We start from the raw sequence: 27,308 nt of genomic DNA, 5'->3' as shown, positions 1-27,308 counted from the left end.
AGCTACAAGCCTTGGACCCTGATATAAACAGGTTAATTAAAGCTACAAGGAGACATCTTTATTCTAGAAGACTCATTCAAAAACATTTATTCAATTACTCTCATAGATTCTCCAAGATTCTCGCTCTTTCCTTTGAAGTATTCACCACCTTTGTTTACAAAATAGTATAAGAATTGAACCCTCACATGTGAGAGATCGGCTCCAAGATGTACTCCCATAACCACTGTGGCAAGCGGGCAACGATGCTGATCCTCCCACTTATTAAAAAAGAAATTATATCAGCTTCGCCCCAGCGTCTCGTCCCCTTGCCTCTGCACGCACCTGCCTGGTCTGCTGCGCCTGACACCCTTTCCCCTCTCCAACTGCATTCCCACCCGCCTTCCTTGCAGGTTTAGCCGCCGTTCCGTTCGCCTTTCCTGTGAGTATCCCGCAAGATTCTTAGCCTTTTTCAATTCAACCTAGCCGGATACCCCCTACTCTACTCTACTCTACTGGGAAGACTTTAATAAAATCCCATTACTTGACGGATGCTTGAAAGATTCCCTTCATGCTCCTTCGCTTAGCCCCTCTGCCTGCAACAGTTCTCGTCCCCCTTGCTCCCGCCATGCAGCCGGGCCCCGCCTCTCTCTCAACACCCCCGATTGGCTTCCCATCCTGTGTCAACGACCCTACACCAGCTCGTCTCCCTCAGTAGTCTCTTCTCGCATTGAACTCTGTCAGCATAGAGTAGCGAGATAGAGAGAAGAAGAGGCGAGCACAACAGGCAGAGAGAGAGAGAGAGAGAGTTCTCTCTTGTAGGGATCGCACGTGAGAGATAGCTAAGAAGCCTTCACAATAGCAAGTCGAGAGAGAGAAGAGAGCAAGAGGCGAGCACAACAGGTGGAGAGAGAGAGAGAGAGAGTTGAAAACAGAAAGAGAAGGCAAGCCAACCGTTTGACATCTCACTTTTTCCACGTGTGTGGACACATGCACCTCTACTATCACCCTTCCTTTTTTCTTTCTAAAGTTAATGAGCCTATTTTTTGATTTAATATAATTGGGTACCCCTACTCATTCAAAAACATTTATGTTGTCCATGGAATTTTTTTTGAGCCATATCAAACTTCATCAGCGTATTGTCAAGCCTCAAAGGTGTCTTGAGCATATTGTTGAGCTAGTAATCCTATGGTATTTTTGAGCCTTACGTTTAAATTTGAGCCACAAAACTTGTCCATATGTTTCAAGTGCTTTCAACTTTAATTTCTCTGCTCTTGACGAGAGCAAATTTCCACGAAAAACTTATTTAACAAGCACTCTCCTTATTTCCAAGGAGCAATGGTTAGCATAGGAGCAAGGTGTGGGAGTGCGCTAGAAACCATCCTCTTCCTTGCCAAGTCAAGGTGACTACACCAAAAGGAATTCTTCAGTGAAAGGAGGATTTGCTTTGTAAAAGAAGCTTGCAGGAGAAGAACCTAGGTACTCAAATTCCATATGAGTATGGGCTTTGTCATCTTGAATTTCTGATTCATGACTATTGAATCTGTGGTTTTATATTTAGGGTGGTTACTAATAGCAGATTTATTGAGGAAGAAGGAGTAGGGTACCGACCTCAAGTGTCATTTCTCTAAAATTAAGTGCTCCCTTGGCTCCCAACGGTACATGGTCAATTGTCTAGGGGAAGGGGGCCAAAAGTAAAGTTTGTGTGAAAAGGACATACCAACATCAACTTCGCTCGTGAGCATGAGTGTGAGCAACATTGGATCTTGGAGCATGAGTTCCCGAGTGTGAGCATGAGGAGCAACGACACTCATGTGAGCATGAGTAATGGTGCTTGAAGTGTAGCTCATGCTCATGCATATGCCGATGGTGCTTGATAGTTTGTGAGATAGTGAAGGCACTACAGAGTGTAGTGCTATGGCTAGGGTTTTGCCTAGGTTTGTTTGTTAGTGTTTCTCATTGAGGATTCTCTTTGGGCAAGGTTTGCCTTGTGGATTGAATGGTATGGTCTTTAGGGTTGATAGATGGTGTTATAAGAGGTAGGGTTCCATACTTGATTTGTGTGTTGGAAGCCTTTTTGAAAGGTGAGTTTGGAGCGTTCTTGAAGTTATTTTGTGGGGCCAGGGATTTTCTTTTTGAGCGTGTTGTGTGTTGTGCTTTTGAAGAGAGCTTGGAATGAGCTCCCATCCTAGCTTTTGTCTCTTAGCTGGTGATGTCGGGGTTCTGTAGGTGTTGCGGGTGTTGGAGGAGGTAAATATGGGTGTCATGGACTTAATGTGCACATTGGGGCCTCTAGATTCCATGGGAGTTTTGCATGTGCTGCATGCATGTTGCTGTAGATTTTGTGCTAGTTATTGTAGATATATAGATCACATTTATGTTACTATAGGTTTACTTTGTGTAGATTTACTTACTGTAGATTCATGCTATAGAATCTTGTTAACTACTTGCTAATTTTTTGTAACTTATTGCTGGTTTTAGTTACTTAATAGAGCTTGCTATAGAATTACTTTGTAGAGCTCGGAGTAGATTTACTTTGTAAATCTTATTGTAGAATTCCATAATAGGGCTTCACGCAGATTTCATTTGTAGAGCTTGCTATACAGTCCACATAATAGAGCTTTCTTTAGAATTAAGTTATCTACTTGTTAATTTTCTACAATTTATTGTAGATGTGGATATGCAAGTTGGCAGCAATACTATCCCAGGTTTTCTTGTTTGTGACAACAACCTTGAGGAGGAACTATTGAGTGTTGGGGATAGTGGTTCTACAAAGCACAAGGATAATTGGGCACGTAAAAGTATGATTCTTAGTGTGTACTATGATACTCCTATTGAGAAGTTGAATTTTTGCTAGCTAAATAAATTCTTGTTAGATTTTTGGTTGTGGTAGGTAAGCAGGGTGGTGGTTTATTTCTTTCTAACACATTGTTGGGAATATTGAATTCTTTTGGAAGAATGATTAAGAAGGAGCAAGATGCATGTAGCTAGATGTATTGTTGAGGTTTCCTTTGATATTGTACAAAACCCTATCTTTAAATTGACATAGAAGGTTGTCCTTGCTGCGATGGGAAGTTTGGTTGTTGCTAGAGTTTGCAAGAGGGGGAAAAATATTTGGTCATTGGTGTTGGTTTGTAGTGGGTGATTCATCCCTAGCACTTTCATGGCTATTAGATGCAATTTACGCACTTTTGCATACAGAACTTTTTGGTTAGGATTTCTTAAGAGCTTTGTAGATTCGAGAGGTTAATGTTCTCGTGCGACATGGATGAGCCTAGAACATGTGCCAAGTTGTGATTGTTAGTTTTTGGCTTGTGGAGATAAGTTTTCTTGGTTATGCTTATTTATAGTTTTGATTTGTTGTATGTATGTGTTGTGCTTGCATGGTTTGTGAGAGTTCAAGCAAAAATATAAAGTTGAGGATGTATTTTTAGCCATAGCACTTTTGCCTTGCTGTGATTGTGCATGATGAGGATGTTTAGTCGATATTCAACCACCTTGTGCATTGCATGCCACCTATTGTTGAGGGTGCTAGCTTGCAAAACACTTGTGTCACTCGAATGAGTTTTGATACATGGCATTTCATAAATTAAGGCCTAGACTACCAAGGGTCCCCTCTCCATCTGACCTACTTTTCTCCTCTCTCTTTTGTGATCCTTTATCAAAGCAAGAACCATTATCACTCTTCACATATTCCTTTGATAGATGGAGGCTTGAACTATGATTGGTTTTCCTCCTAGTCCTTGGAGACCATGCAATCAAAAGCCTTTCATTCCAACCCAACGAGAAAGATGGGAGAACATATCAAGAAAAATTAGAATAGACAAGTAGCCATCTGTAGGGGGTGGAGAATGAAGGAAGATGAGCAAGGGGCATAACCAAGGGGGGATCCAAAATAGAGCTACATTTGTAGGCTCATGCGATCACCTATTAGTACACAAACTCAAGCCTAACACACATACTGTGAGAGAAATAAGGAGAGGGAAAGGAACTACACCGAGGACAAGAGGAAGGAGTACTATCTTGCCACCTCCCATAGCCCCACCCAAGAGACCTTGCAAGAGTTACCAAGGAATAATAACACACCATCTATAACAAAAAATCCAATCATCTTCCTCATTAAGAACCAAAGCAAACACATTCATAGAGAGAGAGAGAGAGAGAGATTTTATTATCGTCCTCGAAGTTCAAATATGACCTATGGGACCAAAGTTGCATGTGATGTAGTATGTGTATGGCTGATGAGTGATTCTCGATACTCCAAAATTGTGGTGATAAGAGTCACAATGGAGAGCCCACACTTTGGCTGGGAGAGGAAAGTGTGTAGGTATAAGTCATGGCTGAAAATGTGAGAGAAGCAAGTTCGGATGTGACCAAAAGCTGAGCACTCTACTAGTGTGTGGTACTCAGACTCTCGAACTTGCAGTGAGCCTAATATGCACATTCGATTTGACTCTTCTCCATTGCCCCAACACCATGTCTCGCATCGAAGGAAATGGGAGCTAAGCCGAATGACTACGATAGTGCATATTGCCGACAAGGGGATAGGCTCAACCATCAAAGTGTGAGTACGGTTTTCTCTTTCAGCGAAGAACATGGTTTTGTAGTTGGGGGCAATATGGGTGGTGTAATGTATGAAGCGTGACCCACCAAATTTCTCCCAAGCCGTAATACATTGGCCTTGTAGAAAAGCTTCATTCACTTGGGAGTCAGTTGAAGCATCATGTAGCAAGTGTAATGCATCCCATCTCCCAAACCACTTGTTTATGTCTTGCATCCATCCCGTGCTCAATCTCTTGCTTTTATGCATCTTTTGAACTTTTTTGCTTGCTTCCCATGCAATTGTAGGAAGTCGATGTGAGGGGTTTTGATGCATCTTTATCATGTACTCCACAACCCTTTCCATGCCCATAACCTCAATTGGAAGAGATCCCGACTCAAGAAGTAGGAGCATATATGATGTTTGTGTCTTCACTTGGAGAAAGTTTGTACGAAAATGCTTTTAACCATTCTCAAACTGTTTCCAAGTAGACTTTGAGATAATCCCGCCCCACACTTCAACTCCATAAAGAAGAACCGGTGTCACCAATGCATCAAAAAGATACTTCTTGAGAACCCAACACTTGATGTTTCCCGCATTACACATGTTCTCAAATACATAATATGCTCTCTTTCCCGCTTCCAAACGACACATAACACATTCATGCCACTTGTGATTGGACGAAACCTCAAGGCCAAGGTACTTAAATCTCTCAACAACTTCAAGTGTCTCATTGTTGCACACAATGCATGGCTTCTCCTTATGGTTGGTTTTCACAAGCATAACCTTTGTTTTGGATTCATTCACAATCAGCCCACTTTGCAAGCAAAAGTTCTCAAGGACAACCATAAGCTTTTGTGCATCTTCTAAAGGGTGTGCTAGAAGCACTACATCATCCCCATACAGCAAAAGCATGATTACCGCATTGCAAATAGTGATCTCTTTAATGCCTTCTTCTTGCATAAAGTCAAGTACCATTTGTTCCAATTGATCGATGCATAGACCAAAGAGAGTTGGTGACAATGGACATCCTTGTTTAGCCCCTATAGTGCTTACAAAAATTTCTGAAATTTCTTTTCCTATGTGCAATTGACAAATCACCTTCTCATAGATTCGGGAAACCGCAAGCATAAACTCACTTGGAACTTGTAGTTCTTCCATCCTTCTCCACAAATTGTTACGTGGAATCATATCAAAGGTTTTTTTGAAGTCCACAAAACAACAATACAATCGCTTGCCTTTCAACCGACTTTCCTCCATGAGAACACGAAGAGTGACAAGATGATCAATGATGCTATGGCATCAACAAAAATCCGCTTGTCCTTTTGCTCATTATAGTCTGGTAGTTGTTTACATTCTTTACATCTCTTCCTTTATACAAAGGCTTAACCCAATTAGTACTCCAATCATAAGGCATACCATGTTGAAGTGCAAGGTTGAACATATCACACATCCACTCATGGGTAAAATCTCCCATCCATTTGATCATCTCCGGCTTGATACATTGAAGATCTCCCGCTTTGCAAGTGGCCAACTTTTCAAGCCCACCGCATACATCCTCAATAGTAAAAAAAGAAGGCATTCATGGGAGTGAACCATAAAATGGTATTTTTTCAGAATTTGCTTGCTCATATAATTGCCTACAATGTGTGTACATATCCACAAGACTCAAGTTACCAAAATTTTCAACCCGCTTGTCCCTCAAGTTTCTCCAGAATCTTCCGCATGCATGTGCTTTTCCTTGGACTTGAAAAAGTTGTTGCTTTACTTTCCATCTTCTTCTCTTCTTTTGAATCAATGCCTTGTATGTATGCAAATGACTTTGATAGTTATATTTGTCCATAGTTGCATCAAGCTTTATCAAGGACTTTTGAGCATTTTGACATTCTTTATCAAACCACCTTTTGCGTAATCTATCTTTATGGATACCATGGAGATGCTTTATGGCAAAGCATTCTTTGACGCAAGAACAAATAACTTTCTTGAAAGCTTCCCATTTAGTTTTCAATGGTGCGACATATTGAAGCTTTGTCATCCATAACTTTTGCTCAACCATTTCAATGTACATTGGTGCCCATTTGAAATCTATGCACAATAATAATTTCTCTTTCCTTTGGCTGAAATTATCATGCGTAGTTGCTTCTCCACATGAAAGGTCAATACATAAGGTCCGATGGTCGGATTCCGGGGTCCATTGGCCAAACATAAAACTCTTTATGTGATACATGATGGCCTCAGAGAGTAGCATATAGGCAATCACACTGTCCCCATTATGTTTCTTACATGTAAATCCATTTGTTCCACTCCACAAAGATACACCATTGGCAATGAGCATACCCGTGCTATTACACATGTGTAAAAGTAATTTTCCATAGTGATCTGGCTCTTTCTCATCCATTGAAGTACGATCATACAAGTGAACTTCCTCTAATCCCTTGAAATGTATGGCATATCAAATTGTTGAGTATCATGTTATAATGTTTTTGTGCGAGCATTCATATCCCCAAATTTGGCAACGAGCATACCCGTGCTATTACACAAGTGTAAAAGTAATTTTCCATAGTGATCTCGCTCTTTCTCATCCATTGAAGTACGATCATACAAGTGAACTTCCTCTAAATCCCTTGAAATGTATGGCATATCAAATTGTTGAGTATCATGTTGCAATGTTTTTGTGCGAACATTCATATCCCCAAATACAATAACGTCACCTTCGCCTTTGAAATAAGCAATGTACTCTTCAAAATAAAAAAATGGATGATCTCTATCCATGCATGCATAAAACGGGGAATCATGATGAGGAATGTAGCAACCAACTACAAAAATGGGTGCTCTTTCTAATGTCATAATTTTCAGCCATACATAACATTTGTACTTGTCATCTTTCACAATTGATACAAAATCTTCCAATCCTTTCTTAACCATACATGCTACCCCTCCTTGACCTCTTCGTTGCTTGAGATTCTTTGAACACATCAATGAATATACATTGTAATCCTCCAAGCCATTAATCCTTTGTGTATCATGCTCCCAAGTTTCAACAAGAAGTACAACATCGGCTTTGCTTGTTACTTCATCAATGCCAACCCCTGCATTCCATGGGTATCCATTACACATATTTTCAATCGTAAATTGGTCACGCATCCCTATTTGCTCGAGGGACTTGCCTCCTCCTTGGGCACATTTTCTTCGTGAGAGATCTCCTTGTTTTTCTTATTCTTTTCCGCATATGCCTTGCGACGCATATTTTGTTGCTTAATAGTGCGATCTTCACATACAAAACATTTTGTATCTTTCAAATAGATCCAATTATTATCAAGGATAATCTTTCGTTTAGTCTCATCCGACATGATGCATACAATTGGCCGTTCTCCTGAGTGAGGAGCTCCTTGCTTCCCCACTCTATGTGCTCCATAGACCATAACTCCGGACATGCCAAAGTGGGTTTTGAAGAAATCTTTAATACCAATGGCAAGAGAAGGAGGTGTCTCTAGCTTCTCTTTGCGAATTCCACGAATAACAATGTTCTTGGAATGTCGCACCCGTTCTTTCAACTCCTCCACATCCACATTCTCAACATTCTTTGTTTGAACCATATCTTGCATGAGTGAGGAATTAGGAACCACATTGTTACCACATACATCAGGCCAAGACTTGTTTGTTCATACATTGTTCATGTCACATACATCCTGACTCATGGTGTCAAATTTCTCCTCTTTCAATACATGGTCATGCTCTACTTTGCTCATGCACTCCTTCAAAGCATTCAAGTCCACAAGAGAGGATTTACATTCCTTGACTTCCTCTTCAAGTTGCATCAAATGTGTTGTTTGAATCTCAAGTGTCCTCTTGAGATTCTCATTTTCAACCACAAGTACCCTTAGTGTGCCATTCTCCATTGCAAGTGCTCGTAAGTCTTTGCCTTGTTTGTTTATGGTCTCTTGCAATGATACCAAGTATGCCATGACCATGGTTTTCGATGTCGTTGGTTGGGTGGTTGTGTTGCTATCTCTACACTTAAGAGATTTTGGATCATTTTCCACAATGGTTGTGGACCTTGTTGAAGAAGAAGAACCCTTGCGAGTGTCGGAAGACATTGTATATAAAATAAGAGATGAGAGTCAACTTTGTTGAACCTATTCAAGCACAAATGTTGCTACAAAAACCCCTTCCATAACTCTAAAAATTTATGTCTTTACATCAATGCATAGAGGGTGTCGTGCTCTTCGATTAAGGCTAGAGAGAGAGAGAGAGAGAGAGAGAGAGAGAGAGAGAGAGATCACCACCTAATTGATAGATGCACAAAGGTTGGAAATTAGTGTTCAAACCTAGACTTGTGCAATGTTCATTAGAATTCACACAACTAATGCTTGAGGGGTCTTTCATATATTAGAAAAGAAAATACGACATTCGATTCCAAACCTCAAGAATCTTTCAAGCTATCAAAGCAATAATTACGCCGTAGTGGTGCTATATTTTTCTTTTTGTCAAATAAGGGGGGAGAGTTTGGAGTTCATAAATTTTGCTAAGCCAATAAAAGAAGGTGGGCCTTGTGAAAATATCACTTGTTGGCATGTTTTTTATTTGGCCATACTCACAATTATGAGTGGAGGAGTCGTATTAACTCATAAAGGAATGTACAAAATCCTCAAGCACATAAATTCCCTTCATGGATCATAATACACAATTTGGGCTACACAATCCTTGATGGATGAGAGATGCTTAGACATTTACATTTTGGTGGCTGATAGAAACCAGACCCGAGAGGGCTTTAATTGTTGGATTCCAGTCTTCATAGTTCTTGTGTTTTTCAATAAAGATAATCACTTCCCTAATTTCTTGAATAATCTCTTTGAAGCTACCTAGCAAGAGGTCTTTTGAAGAAGATATGTCAGTTCCTAGCCCTACAAATTCGTCTGAAGCAGCATAGACGAACAATTTGTGTACATACCAGAATGGCTTGGTTCTTCCAAATCTCACCTCCCAAGAGAAGGCCGTTCTTAATAAACAAGATCTTCTATGGCTTTTGTATACATTTACAAAATTTTCCCGGTAGGCCTCTCATAGTTAGAACAATTGACGGGGATCATTGCTAACCACTTTCCACCCTGAGCATCTATCGGGGTGTAATGGAAATGGCCTATGAAATTTGAGAACAGCGGAATTAAGAGAATTAGAGTGAGCATTTTCTGAGATTACTTTGAGAACATAGAGGGTGAACTTAATTGATGGTAGAAACATGAACATAGTACTTAATTAACTTGGCATGAACAATACTTTTGCAAGAGAGAGAGTATTAGAGAACATGACAATAGTTGAGGACCGGATTTACTTGGAGCCTGTCCCCCCTCCAAAAGGCATTTGTAGTATAGATTCTCCCATCAAGAGAGACTTGTTACATTCCTTGTGACCTTGGTGATGCTATGAAGATGGAAAGCTTCATGCATCACGAGCATAACATAAACTTTGCAAAAAGCATTAACTATCCCAAGCCTTAGTCCCAAGGCCTCAAACACCTTTGAAGTGTGGAGAGAGCTAGCGAGGAATGAGGTAGGGAAGATAAAGAAGAATCATCCATAGGAGAAAGAAATAGTTCCTCACTTATCATCGCTCTTCTTGCTTAGCATAGCATAATAGCATAGTGATGAAGATGAAGAAGATGGCAAGATTAAGCATTGAAGCATGGCTCTTGGTTGGATTTGCATTCCATAGCCAAGAGTGCTGGTGTAGGCTCTCAACTTCTCAACAAGCTTGGAAAAGGAGATGGAGCTCTTGCACTTTGCACCCCGCACAATGAGAAAATGTGTGTGTGTGTGTGTGTGTGTGTGTGTGTAGGAGAGTATACCCCCCTCTCATGCTTGGTAACACCTCTCTCTCTCTCTCTCTCTCTCTCTCTCTCTCTCTCTCTCTCTCGTATAATTTAATTATTTCATTTGGACATGTGTCCTTTTTTTCCTCTTTGAGAGAAAAAACTTATTTATTTATTTTTATGTATCTAAATTCTCGTTGGACCCCTTTAAAACGTATCCAATAGCATTCAAGCACATTATGAGGGCCACATGTGGAGGATCATTTGAACATGTGTCTTTTATTCTTATTAAGCCATTTGGTTTGAATTGAATACTTCAAGCACTTAGTCAAACAAGCATGGAAATGTTGATGCCTCTTGAGAGTTTATCTTTGAATTGAACACTTCAACAAATTAGTCATTTAAGCATGTGAGAAGCACCTCAAGCTTTTGGGCAAGTTTCCCACTAACACTTAGCAAGCTCCCCTCACAAGCTTGATTGAGCCGACAAGCACCTCATGCTCGGGTAGAATTTCCACCTCAAGGTCAGTCCTAGCTTGCCTAAGGTCAAAGAACTTTTTAACACTAAATTTTGGAGGTCTTTAATGAAGATAACCATAAGGTCTTTAAGCTCCATTAGGTAGCATTGCTCTTTAACATACCATCTCTCATTTGGACCCCTTTAACCTTGGCCCTGTGTTGAGACAGATCCATAAGCACATGTCTATATTCTAACCCTTGTTCCTGTTTATTCTCCCACATTAAATGATTAGTTTAATATGAGAAAATCATAGGAATAGCAACTTCCATAGGAAGATCTTCATAGCCAGGGGCCACTGAGGATCCCATATGTTGCTTGCTAGCAATGCTCATCTAGATTTTGGCCAATCATTTTTCCATTGTTTACTGAGTAGGGAGAATCAATTTGTTTTGCATATGAGTTTACAATAGATTTCCTCCAGAAGCCCCCCTAAGAGATGAGCTTCTCCTTGTCAACCATGTCCCATGTCATGATGGCCCATGCCTGGTCTTGTTTGGTGATTGAGACCATAAATTTAGTGCACTGAGCTTCGGCATGCATTACAAGGTCAATGATCCCATTACCGCCTTACTCCTTGGGTTTAGGGGCGCACTCCCGTTTAGCACAATTCCAATGTATAGTATCTTTGGTGTTTTTTCATAAGAACTTTTTCAATGGTTTTAGGAATTCCTTCCAATTGCATTTTCCATCTTTAAGAGGGGCCGACGAAGGATAGATATGGAATCATAAATGAGTTGATCAAATTCACCCTAATGTGGAATGGGAGGAGCACATGTTCCCACCTTTACATCTTGCTCCAAACTTTGTCCATGGCCCACTCGAACCTTTGCTTGTGAGATGTGCCCACCCTAAGAGGGGCTCTGAGATGGTGGAAGACTTTACCTTTAGAAAAAACCTCTCATGACCAATCAAACCTGTCAAATGAGTCGTTTTCTCGTAGAGAAATTTCAACCTTGATTTCTCCACATTGCACTTGTTAAATTATACCTTAGAGAAGAAGGGAGAAATGAGTATAAATTTTTAGTGCCTTCTTTAAAGAGTCCTTTTATTTAAGGTTTGGTTTCATTTTAGGATGCCTATGTGAGGATTCACCTTAGAGGTATACATGAACCATTGAGAATTGTAAGTAGATCCTTAACCCATACAACTAGTCTTGTGTGGTGGGCCTTGCTCCAAGACTTTATCGGGAATGTAATGATTGATACAATTTGAGATACATGAAATTGAGTACATTAGTAAATGAAAAAAGATTGATTGGACACGAAATTGAGGACATTGAAAAAACAAACCATTGATTTGAAAAGTATATAAAATTTAGAATTAGAAAATCATGTAGAATCATGAATCAGCAAAGTGCATTTGATATAGAGTCAAGCGAATGTGAGGTAGAATAAATAGATATAGCAGAATCAAGATGTGTGGATTTGAAGTATTAAACTACTCAAGTAAAAAAGAAAGTAAATTAGTAGATGTCATGTTTAGAAGTGTACCAAGGCACCAACAATGTACAAGATTAGTAAACATGGAAGGAAAGCAATTTACTAGGTAAATTATGTAAATTTATTGAGATACTAATAATGTATGAGAGAAATTTTATTTACCAATATTACATCAAGGAGTGTGACTTAAGGAAATGAAAGAAAATATATGAGGTATATGCATCAATGGCAAACATTATTCAAATTTGACATGTCTTTTTTAAGAGCGTGTATTTTTACAGTGAGGGGGGTGAGCTTGCAAAACATTGTATCCAATCAACTTGTCCTATTATATCTAATGATGAATGTTATTTCTAATATGTGTGCCATATATAAACTCCTACAGACAAACAATTGCTCAAAAAAGTTTCCATCGAACAATTGGTAGTGCAAAATGTTGCCCCGCATCTTGGAAGGCGGATGTTGAGTGTGTTCTACCTTTCTTCTTTTTTAGTTATTTGTGATGCCTATGTACTTGCGTCCATTTTGCCGGCATGTGATGGAGAAGACAATGTATCCAATATCCATTGTTTCTTGTTGGTTGGAGTGGCAACACCTAGCTCTTGCCATTTTGTTTTGCATATTAATAATGAGGGTAGTATTGGATATAATGAGGGTATTGTCGATTATAATGCAGAATTCATGAATGGTGGAGTATATATTTCTAAGAGTTGATGAAGGTTGGGTTAAGTCGATATTACCTGTAGGCTAATTTTCTATGTTGATAAAGGCGTAAGGATCAAAACTTTCAAATCCTGTTCTATAAACATCCTTATCATGGTGCCATGTGAGCTATGATGGATGGTGGCATAATGGACCATCTTGAGGATGTACGGATTTAGCATCCTCAATAGTCATGAGGTCCTCAAGCACATCCATTTCTTATTTGGCTTGCTAATGATTTCTTTGATTAGGCTTGAAAAATAACAAAGATTTTAACGTACTAGCTATAATTAGAGAAGTATCGATAGGAAAATATTAACAACTGTATGGATGCATGTGTAGAATCGACATGTTGGTCTCTTGATACCCATGCGTTTGTCGTTGTTTTCATTTTATAGGACCTGTCTTTAAATGATCGCATTTCCATAAAGTTTGCAAAAAAAACCCTTAATGTAAGTTCGTTGGCAGCAACCTCCCATGTTAAGCAACTGCATTTTCTCCTTGCTCGGGTACTCTAGTAGCTAAACCTTGGGTTGTTTCCTTGAGGAAATGTTTTTCTTGAAAAAGTCAAGAAGTCAAGAAGTATGAACCCTGGGTTGTTTCCTTGAGGCAATGTTTTGCTTGAAAAAATCAAGAAGTCTCTACATGGGCAGGTAATTATCATTATTAGATACATTGATATGGATTGAAAGCACATCATGAAATAAGTATACCTTTGAGTTGCTCATTTTGGATGTACATGTTTCCTTCTATGGTGACATGATTAGATTCTACAATTTCAATACTAAAAGGGCATGAAAAAGTATAATATGTGTTTAAAACAACACAGAGACATGAAAATGAGGAGAGGATCAAATGTAGGCTCATAATAATACGAAAGAAAAATAAAGAAAGGACTTACAAGAGATCACTTAGCTACACAACAATTCCTGCACAGTTGTTTCAAAAATCATTTGTATCATTACAAAACAAAGTCATGGAAGAAATGAAAGAATCATGTGCATATACATTTGGGATGTTACTAGATAATTCCTTGGACAATCTGAAGTGGAACAAGGCAAAACATATTAGGGGTTGGCAAGGTAAGTATGTTGAGGTTTCTACGGTCTAAAATTCATGACAAAATCACATAGGCCTGGTGCAAAGGCATCTCTCAAAATTAGAAGAACTTTGTTGGATATTGTAGCTCCCTATGCCCGATGTTCGGTCATGTCATATGCTAGTGTCAAGGGGAAGGTGCATTCATGGTACCATGTTCCATTCACTGAAGTTTGTTTATGATTCATTTGACAAAGTATCATTGTTTTGCCAGTCCAATGAATAAGGACAATGATGCAGGTAACTTGACCTTTTGTGGTCTTTGTTATCCCATCCACACTGCATGTGGAACCATTCGTTGCATCGATTGTCAAGTCAATATTTTCAGTGACCATGCAACGAGTCCCAATTGCAGTTGAATCTAGCTCATTGAACTTAGAGTCTAGGAGCCATTGCTAGAGCACACTAATACCTCTCACCTTTGTCTTTTATCAACTTGTCTAATGTCATTCTGATTGTACAACTATTCAAGGCAAGGGTGTTGTAGTGCTTGAGGTGTGATCTATGATTACGGATTACTGTAGCAAAATTGTCAATGTAGTCATGTACATGTGCTTCATCTATAATACATGTACCCAAGGTACAATTGATTTCATGTATGGTTGGTTTCCTTTCATGAGTGATGGTCAAGAAGTTGAGTAAGTCATGGTTTGTGGCATGTCTTATTGAGTAAGACATATTGTAGAAAGTTGTGTGTAGCCAATGGACAAAGGTTGTGATATGACATGTGTAGCAAAGCTCCTTTGCATGATTGCAAATTGGGGGTAGTTGGGCAAGGTCGCCAAGCAAGAGGACACACTTGTTGTTGAAAGGATCACCCAAATGTACCGCTTGTTATGTTGACAATGTGTCTTATGATAAGATCAAAAGTCGCTTATCTCAGCATAGATAGCTCATCAATGATTATCACATCTGCCTCTTTTATGCCCATATATCTTTCATTTGTCTTGTGAATGGAGAGGGAATATTGATGATTCCTTGTTGGTATCTTGAATTGGTAATGGAATGTGGATGCTATGCAGCCTTGTTGTTGTTTCTCCAATGGATTCAATAAGTATAACACTCTTGTCTTGTTTAATGTATTCATATGCTAATTATCTAATCAAATGTATTTTCTTGCTTCATGGTATCCATGTAACAATGTGCAAGCTTTTGTTGGTGATCACCAATTGATTGTATATGTTCAATTGTTTTGTTGCGAGTTTTGAGCTGCTAATAACAACAAAATTCTTTAGTATAGCCAATGAACTTCAGTCAGTGGTGTTGTGTGGTCGATGATGAGGATGTCATTAATTCATTTGTTGTTCATAGTGTCATTTTCTGAACGATCAGGTTTACAAGTTGGTCAATCTTCTGTGACTAGCATACATATTCTATAATGTACATTTCCAAGTCCTCGTTGCTTTGAATAAAATTCCTTGTTTGACACTTCATGAAGTAAGAGACTGTCATATTATCAGGGGATAGTAGTTTGGCTTCTCTGCAAAAGTGTATATGACACAACAATATGTTGCAAAAGAAGGCCTCTGTGTGGTGTCTTGGGTGGTATAATGATGAACCTAATGAGTCTTTTATGATGCTCGACGATATTGCCATAGTTTTCTGTTAAGGTTTGAAAGGTGTGCTCAATGATGAGCACTTTTCTATAACATGGTTTTTATGGTACTCAAAGAATGTTAAGTTTTCAAGGACGACTGGTTGAGCACACTATAAATCGGTAGGGTGCATCAAAACATTGTGTGATCTGGACAAGATATATAGTTTGAGTTCCAAAGGTGATAAATCTATGTAGAAAATAGCCTTGCTTTTAGTTATAACTGGAATTTACGAGAGCAGTTCAAAGCAGCTTCTATGGTGGAAATTGACTTTATTAGTATTGCAACATCTTGTAGTTTAATCTTGTCAAGTCCTTCCAGGCCCAATTTTGTGGCTACCTCTATAGATATATTAAAGGTTCCAATCATTTTATTCTTCATTGTGTATTAGAGCAATTATATGTTATTGAAGAGTTTGTGATACGTTGGATATTCATAAGAGCCCCCCAAAGGAGGAGAGTTGTTATGGTAAGGGACCACATTCTAATATTCATAATTCGGGTGGAGCACATCCAATTCAAAGAATGAGGGTCTAGGACTGGATTGGGGTTTGATTGGACATCATACAAAAATCCATAGTTGCACTTTCCATTTTTGGTGTGTATTTAACATGCATCACAACACATGTGCATTTGCTTCTTGAGGACGAGTTCACGAAGTGTCTTTGCATGTGCATCGTTCGCAATTGCAACATGGATATGAGAAAAAACTTTTGATGCTGCTTGGTCAACATCTTCATTTGTATCCACCCATATAATGAGATGGGCATGGAGGGATCCCTTGTTTTAGATCTCATATCGCACAAGGTGGTGATGAACACGGCCAAGGATTTGGCTTCCCTGCAAGATGTACCAAATCATGAATTGTCTTAAACATTAAGAAAGAGCAATGCACATTCAACTAACCAATGTTTCCAAGAAAAGTCAGTGTTATGTGTAAGTCTCACTCATCTTGGTGGTAGTGACTTCGTCTACCATCCGGAGGAGCTCTTCTAGCGTAATAGTACAAGTCACAAGCGTAGACTATCCCTTAGAGTCCATAGCCTTTTTTTACAAGATCATTTGTGATGGCACTACCTTCACCTTTGATTTGGCTTCATACTATCCCATGTATAAGGGAAAGGTTTTCAATGATTGAGGTTGACTCTCTAAAGAGCGTACTAACCCCTTATCTCCCCAGTATGATCGAAGGTCTAGATCAATTTGAGATCCTACCTCAAACTCTTCAATTGGTGGAAGAAAAACATCCCTTCCGTGATTGGGTTGGTTGACTCTATGACTCAACTCTTTTGCATTGTTTGTTTCTCATATGTGTCTCCAAAGCTCGTCTAAGCCATCATCCTCTTTGTAAGCTTCTGATATCCTAGAGTGGAGATCCTCAGATGTCTAATCTATGGTATTCATCACTACTCTTGGATTTCCTATTTCAGTTATGGCTTTCCCAATTGTCCCTTTAGTTTCATGCCTAGACGAGATTATCGGTGTCGGAGTTGGAACTTCGATCCAACTCTTTGGCTTACTTGCAAGTGGCTCAGCAAAGATTGGGTAGTTTCGATTATTTTCTGACACATATTCAACCTTTGCTTTGCTAACTCAGCATAAGGGTATGTCATCCACTTTTGTTCTTGGCTTTGTTTAGTCTAAAGTCGTGCTTTGTAGGCTTTCATAAGTGCATCTAGAGGTTCATTCACTTTTTCAACTAGAATACTGATCCTCCAGAACTTGCACTCTTTGGTGTCTTTATTTCTTTAGGCTCTCTGGTCTCAGGGAGTTCCAAATCAAGGTTAGTTCGACTCTCTAATCTCTCTAATCTATCCCTAGTTTGTTTTAACTCCTCCTCTAGGGCTGTTTGTTCACGTTCACTTTCATACGTGTCTTCCTAGCTTTTTGTGTTTCATTGACGTTTTTATTCATAAACAGGTGCATTTGTTTTAGGTTCCTCACTTATTGGTTCTTCCCTTGCTTTTTGAGCTTGTGCTCTTATGACGACCTATATGGGTATCACAATTTCATCTTCTGAACCACTACTAGATGGGATCGTACCCACTATGTTTAATATAGTTTTCACTGTCTTATTTGAGCTTTTTGGACAGTCACTGATCAAATGCGTAATGTGGCAATCTGGACAATGCACATTCACTCTCATGATCTCTATGTGAGGACAATCCTTCAGAAGGTGGTCACCACCACATTTGTAACACGGTCGTAAGGGTTGGCAAGGCACTCCTGGGGCCGCTCTCTATTGATAGGCAGGTCTTGGTCCCGTTAACCCCCATTGGCTATGAACAGCAATATGCGTTCATCCAAACTGTATCTACCTTCTCTTGAAGCATGAGCTGTTGTTGGTGGTCCAACGTTTCCAATCATGCTCCAAGGTTCAGGTGCTTTTGGCTCTTCGGGTGGATATTATGTTGAACTAGCCCCATATTCACTTGGCTCTTCGTAATACACATGTGCATGCACTAAGGCGTGTTCCTTTGATTCCTCTATAGTGGGTGTATATTTGACGTTCACTTATCACGTTCCTGTCAAAAATGTTTGTTGCCCTAAAACTAGCTGTGGCCGTTCAACCCCTCCTGGTCCTGGCAAATTTCCTACAACATACCTAGGCATTGGTGGTACCTGAGGAGGTGCTACTTGGGCTCGTGGGGCCGGCTCTCTTACATAGCCTTGTTATAGTAACACTCTTCCATAGCATGATTCATCCATTTTTGCTCAATGACACACCGTTTAGGTTGTTTAGCATGTGGCTTAGCAAACGGGCTTATCCGTTTGAGAACTTCCTCAACAAGTTTCTCTTGATTCATCGTTACTTTGCTCTTTTGTGTTGACTTTATAGATTTAGCTATGCTTGTGATGATGAGTCATCATCTAAGTCTCTATAGTCACCTTCCTTCTAGACAACACAATTGTCAACTGGGTATAGAGCTTCCTTGGTCGACTCATTTAGAGTTGAGCTCTTCTTCAAATGCAAATTCTTATGAAGGTCTGCATTTCTCAATCCTTGGATAAATATCAGCATAAGTCAGGATTGAGTTGGTAATTCCTCCACTGGGTAGAATTTCACGTAGCATTTCAACCTTAAGGTTGCCTTTCTAACGGATTCTCCCTCTTTCTGCTTGAGCTTATGGATTTGTGAGACTGTATTATGAGCTATCCCTCTTTGAGAAAATTCTTTAATAAACTCATCAAATACCTCCTCCGTTGATTCAAAATCTCTACATTCAATATAGTCAAACCAGGTTGCGGCATCCTCCTTTAGCGTTAACCCAAATCCTGCGAGCTGTGTAGAAAAACCTAGTACTTCCTCAGCATTGATGACACGCACAAAAGCTGCCACGTGGTCCCTTGGATGTCTATTTCTTGAATATTTCTTGTTAATCCATTTTTGAACTTGAGAGGGTCTGATCCTCCGGTCAACCATTCTAAACATAGGATCCTCTATTCCTCCTCTATAAGCCCTTTCTGTCCTGGGATATGGTACATGATCCTCCCCCCTAACCCATAGTTCCTAATTGGCCTAGCAAGTGTTTGTTCTTATGCTTGACTTCTTTCTTCTCGTTCTTGTTGTGGTGTTTCGGTCCTAATTGGGTTAGTGTTCTCGTCCTACTCTCATCCTGATATTGCCGATAGAGTGGTGGTTTTGGTGGTGCTTCTAGCCCTGACATGGTCTGATATCCACCCCCTTTCGTGTTCATGTATGGTGTAGCAAACTATTCGAGACACGCTTGAAATGATAGTGGCTATGCTTGTGAGTTATGAGGGTTATACAGTGGTTGTTTATTCGACTGTGATGTGGTGTCGTAATCATCTGAGAAGGGATTTGTAGATTTTCTAGGGGTTTCTATCGGCTTTTGCTTCCCTACCAAAGCTTGTGCCATCAGTTCTTGCATTACCACTCTCCCTACATTGTCTAGGTGATTTGACTCGTATTCTCGTCCGTACTTATCAACAAAAATAATATGGTTTCCTATTATCAAATCATATGAAAACAAGTATAGGACTTTGTCCATGCTTAACTCGTTCACATGGGGCTCCATGCACCGGTAGTAAGAGGTGACTCTTCCTTCCTCGTGCTTATAAATCCCGATGTTTTCATGAATCGTCGACATTCTTTCCACTCTCTTGTCATAAATGCAGCACGCTCCGAAAAGAGTGAGTTTAGGAGGTATCTCTTGAGTCTCCATAACCATCTTCCCTTTTGTTACATTGTCTCCATATCAATTGTAATTTTCAGTGTCTTTGACAATGAGATAGTGGTTTCCCTCCTCATCGTGAAGCCTATCACCGCCATCAATTACCATGATTACTGTTAATCCTCTCGCTGGCTATTCTTCAATACATATACATTGACGTCCTCAAACATCAGCATACATCAGGGCTCCATGGTCATTGGTTCCCTTAAGAAACATTGCAGTGTTCTTTAGCATGTTTAAGGGTTTTTGAGAGGTACTACCTCCCATGGTCCCTTGATGTTGGAAACCTCCAAGTGGTCAGTTAGCCATCCAATGATATGATCCTTCGGAAGATGTGTCTGTATCACTGCCCTCTTCTATGATAGGTGCTAAGGGATCTTTCCTTGCTTGGTTTACACTCTCTTCTGTCGATACTAAGATAACCTGATCTCCGGCCACTCCTTGTTCTCTTTGACTACACCTTCCAGAACTCAAATTCATTAAATTCTTAATACAAAAACTATCAACCCCAACCTCTCACCTTAGAAGTTTGCTTGCAGTTGTTCCTTTGTCCTTGTTTACTTCCAAGTAGATTTTTAAACTGGTAGAGTGCCTTGCAATTTTAACTAATTACCAATTTGCAAGTTCCTTGGTTCTGGCTATCTATACAAAACTTTGACTTTGCAATTCTTTGTCAGATCACTATTCCTCACTTATTACTGTATATAAAGACACAATCCTTATATGAGCTCCAAATCCTTATCTGATAAGACTAATGAAATGCTAGGATATAAGCAAAGGCTTCTAGAGCAGTAGATTGTAAGTTTGAGGCACTAAAATTGGTATATAGACATCATACGTGTATGATGTCTATTCTCTCAGAATTGACTCAAACTTGAACCATGCACTCTCCTTGATGTTTTTACCCCAAACCTAGGCTTACTTTGCAATTCTAACCCTTGTAGGTAGGTTAATCTCTCCTATGTAGGCCTTGGTCACTGCTAGCTTATCCAAAAGGTTAATTAAGTCAAAACTGATCCAAATTGGGTGAAATTTGGTCCTTAGGCTTGCTCTGAGATGTTTCACACTATGGTAAGCTCTATTGGCAGCTCTGGTCATATAATATGTCCCTAAGTCATCATATGCGTATGATGTCTATCTAGTCAAAATGGAGTGAATCTCATTCTAGATTTTACCCACCACATAAGAAACTCATTGCCACTTGCAGAATGTGATTTCAATACCTATTGTGCTAGATATAGTCAAATCAAGCATTCACTTTTCTTAACTCCGTCTCTTGGTCTCTATCACCCTTATATTGCTTCAAGCTCAATGGAACCTGGCCTATTTACTCCCTAGATACTCTTTGTTGGAATTAGGGTTGCAGAGAAACCCACACAGCTTGGAGAAGACGAAGGAAGCTCAAGGCACACAAGTGAGAGTTTTACTTAGTGTGCAATGGAAAGATAGATAGCCCTAGAGTGATGGGCGTATATACAATGCTCGGGGGAAAGAACCTCCTAAAGAGAGAAAAAATGCCCCAGCGGTCCTAGTGTGTTCACACACATCACTACGACATGTATATGGTAACAAATCCCCCCTAGAGTGATGCGGTGAACCAGAGCTGGCACATGAGTAAAGGGAAGTGTCATGCCCTGAGGACATGAGCAGTCCACAAAGGGGAGTAAGCCCAAAGCTTTGCGGAAAGCTTTGAGCTTCGAGCTTCTCACAACACAATACCTTTGTGAAAATATCTGCAAGGTTGTCCTGTGTTGGCATATAAGCCAAGCTGATCTCTCCTGCTGAGAGCCTCTCCCTGACATAATGGTAATTCACCTCAATGTGCTTTGTGAGAGCATGAAAAACTGGGTTCCTCGCAACTGCCAATGCGCTCTGACTGTCAGTGTAGATAGTGTTGGCAGTGTTTTGTCCAACACCCAAATCAGCCATAAGGCGTCTGAGCCATACACACTCAACCGTAGCTGTGAAGACTGCCCTGTACTCAGCCTCACAACTCGAAGTGTCCACAGTAGGTTGCTTCTTGCTCAACCATGATATACATGAACTGCCAAGCATGAAACAAAAACCACTTGTGGACACTCACGTGTCAAAACAACCAGCCCAATCTGAGTCTGAAAAAGCATGTAAGTCTGATGGCAATGATCCCCCCTTGGGATAAAACAAGCCAAGATGTAAAGTGCCACTAAGGTAGCGAAAAATCCTCTTGACAGCCTGCCAATGCTTAGACCCTGGGCTATGCATAAATCTGTTGACCTGTGAGACTACAAACTGAATATCTGGCCTCATGTTGCATACATAAATGAGGCATCCAACAACAGTTTGGTAAAGAGTGACAATTGCAGGATCACCAGCATCATGTAGCCTCAATTTCAAACCTGCTTCCATTGCAGTGGCAATAGGTTTGCAATCCACAAGTCCAAACTTACATAGCAATGTCTCTATGTAACTTTTCTAACACAAGGCAATACCACCATCACACTGCTTGAACTGTATCCCGAAGTAATGATGCAACAGCCCCAAATCTTTCATCTTGAAAGTAGCATTCAAATCGGCCTTAAATTCAGTAATATGTCTCTCATTTGGTCCAGTGATCAACAAATCATCTACATAAAGAACCACAATGAGAAGTACATCACCCTCACGCTTTACATACAATGTGCTTTCTGTTGGACTACGAAAGCCTTGTTTGACCAAATGAGTGTCAGCTTTCTCATACCAAGCACGAGGAGATTGCTTCAACCCATACAAAGCCTTGTTACATTTGCACACTTTGTCCTCTTGTCCTTTCTTGATAAAACCGCGAGGCTGTGCTACATAAACTTCCTCGAATATGTCACCATTCAAGAAAGCAGTAACAATGCCTGATTGATGTACATCCCAACCAAAATGAGCTACCAATGCACATAGAAAATGCACAGTAGTCATACGACAAGTGGGAGCAAAAGTCTCTTCATAATCTATGCCTTTTTGTTGTGCATAACCCTTTGCAACAAGTCGAGCCTTATGGCAATCAATCTCACCATCCGCCTTGCGTTTCCACTTGTAAACCCACTTTGTACCAATGGCCTTTTTGCCAGGAGGCAAATCACATAAAGTCCATGTGTCATTTTCTATAAGTGCATCATATTCTGATTGCAAGGCAGCCATCCAATTTTTCGAATTTTGTGCTTCATCAAAAGATAGAGGTTCCTCAACGTCATGTAAGCTAGACACAGCCAAAGCATAATGATCTGATGCATAAGATGCATGGCAAGAGCCTGAACAAGTACGACTAGACAAAGGTGCATCCAATTTACTGTCACGCAAAGTGTGCACTAGCCATTTTGGCATATCTCTAGCCTGTTCATTTTCAGCCCTTTCCTCATCAAGTACATCATGTACATCTACATCAGTAATAGTCTGATCTATAACATTTTCGAAAACCCCCATAGGCTTGTTTGGATTATGGCCAACTGGCCTGACATCCCACTTACTATTAACCCATCTACTAACTTAACCATGTATACACTTATTCTTTTATACAACAGAATAAGGAGCTGCAACAAGATAACGTTGTTGTGCACTCCACCCAAAGTAGGTCTCTCTCTCTCTGCTCTCGAAGTTGCACTCGCACACGCTTCTCGCGTAACCTTCAATCGGTATCAAAGCAAGGTTTGTGCTTGCCATTTTCGTTTCCGCGCGCGCGCACTTTTTAAAGTGAAAACAGGTTTCCGATTTCGGCATCGGCAAATTCAACATTCCGAGAGCGTTTCTAGCAGGTGTTCTACAGTTTTACCCCCCTTTTGAAATTGTTCGTGCAGTCGAAAGCTTCATCCGAGCTACGCTTCAGAAGTTGTATTTTTTCAACTCCACTTTTGCTACAGGTACAGGACACAGGTGCAGGTTGTTCAGAGACTATTTTGGGATGGTATATAGCCGCTTTATGGCTATTATGTTCTATTGAGATGGTGTTTATGGGCTAATTAGGAGCACTTTTCGGCATCGACATTGTCTCGGGTTTTTCAGGCATCCATCTCCTCACAGGTTCTTGCATACGTACATGACATCCTTGTTTCTTACAGGTTCTTGTGTTTAGCATCAGCACAAATTTCAGTGGGAGTTTTTTTATGCGGATATGTATTGTTTTGGCACTTTTGATAGTGCTTGAGCTCTTTTGAGAGCAGTTTTACTCCCCGCACGTATTTGTTTACTGCTTGCACATTTTGTTTGGCGCCTGTTTGAGCGCGTATAGTGCAACTTGCAGTATTGTTGATAGTGGATGTACGTTGAGTTGCGGAAACTGCCATATGTACCTTTTGTGGAGCCGATTTGGCTTGTTTTTGGCAGTCCGACTATTTTTGAGAATCGATTCGGAGGCCCTTTCTGAGACTGGGCTGGTTTCTTGTCTGCATAACCTTTTGTGAGGGTCGATAGCGTGAGGTTTTCTTGAGTTGGGGGATTCTTGAATGTTGAGATCCTTTCGGTGATACAGGTTGCTGGAGTACCCCTTTTTTTGTGGCCTCGCCATAGGACATGTATAGAGAGAGCTAGGTTCATTTGACGCCGTGTTGGTAGTTTTGGATCAACTTTTGACTTTTTATGCACAGTTAGTGGTTGATGCGCCTGTCTTATGCTCTGAGAGCATTAATTTTTATGCATTACTGATCTCTTGTGACAGTTTTGGATTAGATTCTGTCAGTTTTTTTAGGGAAACTCTGCCGACTTTTTTCCAAAATTACCAGTGTTTATCGCCATATTATCTTTAGCTTGCAGCCATGTCATCTAGTGGTGAAAGGATATTTACAATATCCGAAAATTTGATGGGACAAATTTTTCTATCTGGAAAGAGCATATTCAAGATGTTCTAATACAAAAAGGCCAGGTGGATCCTATCATGGAGTGCCCAGAGGGCGAGTATACAGATTTTGAGTGGGAGAAACTTGATGCTAAGGCCAAATCTACCCTACGTTTGCATTTGGCCAAATCTGTGTACTTTACTATAGTTGGAAAAAGGACTACTAGAGATGTATGGGATAAGTTGTGTTCCAGTTATGAGAACAAAAGTGCCACTAAGAAGGTTTTCTTGATGAAGAATCTGTTTGACCTTCGTATGAAGGAAGAGGGCACTATTTCTACTCACATTAATGAGTTCAATATCATTTTCACTCAGTTGACCACTTAGGGTTTGGTCTTCGATGAGGAAATCAAATGTATCTTCTTGCTATGCAGTTTACCATCGTCTTGGGATATGTTCTGTACTGTGATTAGCAACTCAGCACCTGGTACCGGTCTAGTGTACAATGACGTCCTTGGGAGTCTATTTACCGAGGAGATTTGCAGGAAATCTCTCGAAGGCAAGAAGGATGGTGATGTGTATGTTGCTAGTGATAGACAGAGGGATCACACTCAAAGTCGTGCCAAAAGCAAGGAACATGGGGGCTCATGCAGTAAGTCTCGGGGTTCTATGCGTAATGTCGAGTGCTATCACTGCCATTAAAAAGGGCATTGAAGAAGGATTGCAGGAAATGGCAGCAAAGCAAGAAGGATAAACAATCCGGTGAAACTTCTAAGTGTGATGATTCAAACAAGGGCAAAGCAAAGTTAGAGGAGATCAATGTGCTAGAGTCCTTAAATGCGCCTATTGTAGAGACTCTTCCAGCGGCGGTTGTTATGCCACTTACCTCTAACGTATTGGTCTTCAAAGTAGATCTACCTGTCAAGGCTCTTGTTACAGAAGATGCACAGAATTGGATAGTAGATTCTGGTGCGAGTATCCATGTGACACCACATAGAGAGTGGTTCTCTACTTATTCTCACTCTTGTGGAAAAGTGAGACTTGGTGATGCTTATGAACTAGACATTGAGGGTGTCGGAAACGTCAAATTGCATCCAAGGAATGGCACGCACTTTACTTTATGTAATGTCAGACATGTGCCCAAGTTTACTAAACAGCTTGATGATTTGGGCTACAACACCACATTTGGTAATGGTTTGTGGATAGTATGCAAAGGTAATCTTGTTGTACTCAGAGGTCAGAAGCATGGTGCCTTGTATTCCATGCATGTGTCAGATGTTGGTCATGATTACATATCTATAGCCGAGCTGCCGTCTACTGAGTTGTGGCATTGCCGGCTAGGCCATATTAGCCAAAAAGGAATGAGAACTCTGACTCGTTTTGGCTACTTACATGTCTTGTCTTATGTTGACTTTCCTGTTTGTGAGCACTGTATCTATGGCAAACAGACTAGGTCCGTGCACTTACCATTGGGTCAAAAGCGAGCTGAACCTCTAGATTTAGTGCATAGTGATGTTTGTGGTCCTATGTCAACCATATCTCTAGGGGGGGGCAGCTATTTTGTGACATTCATAGATGATTCTACTTGAAAGGCGAGGACATATCCTTTGAAACATAAGGATCAAGTTCTTCCCGTGTTCCAGAAATTTTTAGCACTTGTTGAGAGTCAGTCTGGCAATAAACTCAAGAGGTTGCGATTGACAACGATGGAGAGTATGTCTCCAAGGAGTTTGACAATTTCTGTGATAAAAGGGGGATTAAAAGGCAGTTTACTGCACCATACTGTACGATTCAGGAAAGAGTCACAGCCATGCTTTCTAGGGCAAATCTCACACAAGGCTTTTGGGCAGAAGCTGTCTTGACCGCTGTGCACATTATAAATTGTTCGCCTAGTACGCCATTGAAATATGAGATTCCAGAAGAGTTATGGTCTAAACGTAAGCCCCACTATGACCATCTACGTGTTTTTGGTTGTGAATATTATGCTCACGTGCCTAAACAACTTCGCCAAAAATTAGAGCCAAAGTCACACAAATGTAATTTCATTGGATATGGTGCAGATGGAGAGATGGGATATCGTCTCTGGCGCCCGGAATCTCGTCGAGTAATCCGTAGTTCAGATGTGATCTTCAATGAGTTGAAGATGCATAAACAACCTTTCAAGGAAATAGAAATTCGGAGAGTCACTTTTGAGGATGTTGCCTCAGAGATAGTGAAATCAACTCAATGGGCTAGTGATGTACCTTCCACTAGCAATGCTCTAGAGGGAACGGATAGCAATGGTCAAGGAGTGAGATGGTCTACTAGAGTCTCTCGTCCACCTGCACGTTTCGAGCCAGTCTTGATTACATCATGTTGATCGATTGCGGTGAGCCAAGCTGCTACCAAGAAGCCACGATGACAGATGATGTGGTGAAGTGGGAGCAGGCTATGGAATCTGAGTATAACTCGATTCTGGCTAATGACACTTGGGACTTGGTAGAACTGCCAAATGATGCGAAAGCTTTACCTTGCAAATGGGTTTACAAGAAAAAATTTACCTCAGGTGATCCAAATCCAAAGTACAAGGCTAGACTTGTAGCCAAAGGGTTCAAACAACAAAAGGGAGTCGATTTTGATGAAATTTTCTGGCCTGTGGTAGAGATGACAACGCTTAGAAC

The sequence above is a fragment of the Adiantum capillus-veneris genome, chromosome 3 (assembly GCF_014529385.1).
Source record: "Adiantum capillus-veneris isolate H3 chromosome 3, ASM1452938v2, whole genome shotgun sequence".
Lineage (NCBI taxonomy): Eukaryota > Viridiplantae > Streptophyta > Polypodiopsida > Polypodiales > Pteridaceae > Adiantum > Adiantum capillus-veneris.
The sequence above is the reverse complement of the archived record's forward strand: the minus strand, read 5'-3'. Positions refer to the sequence as shown.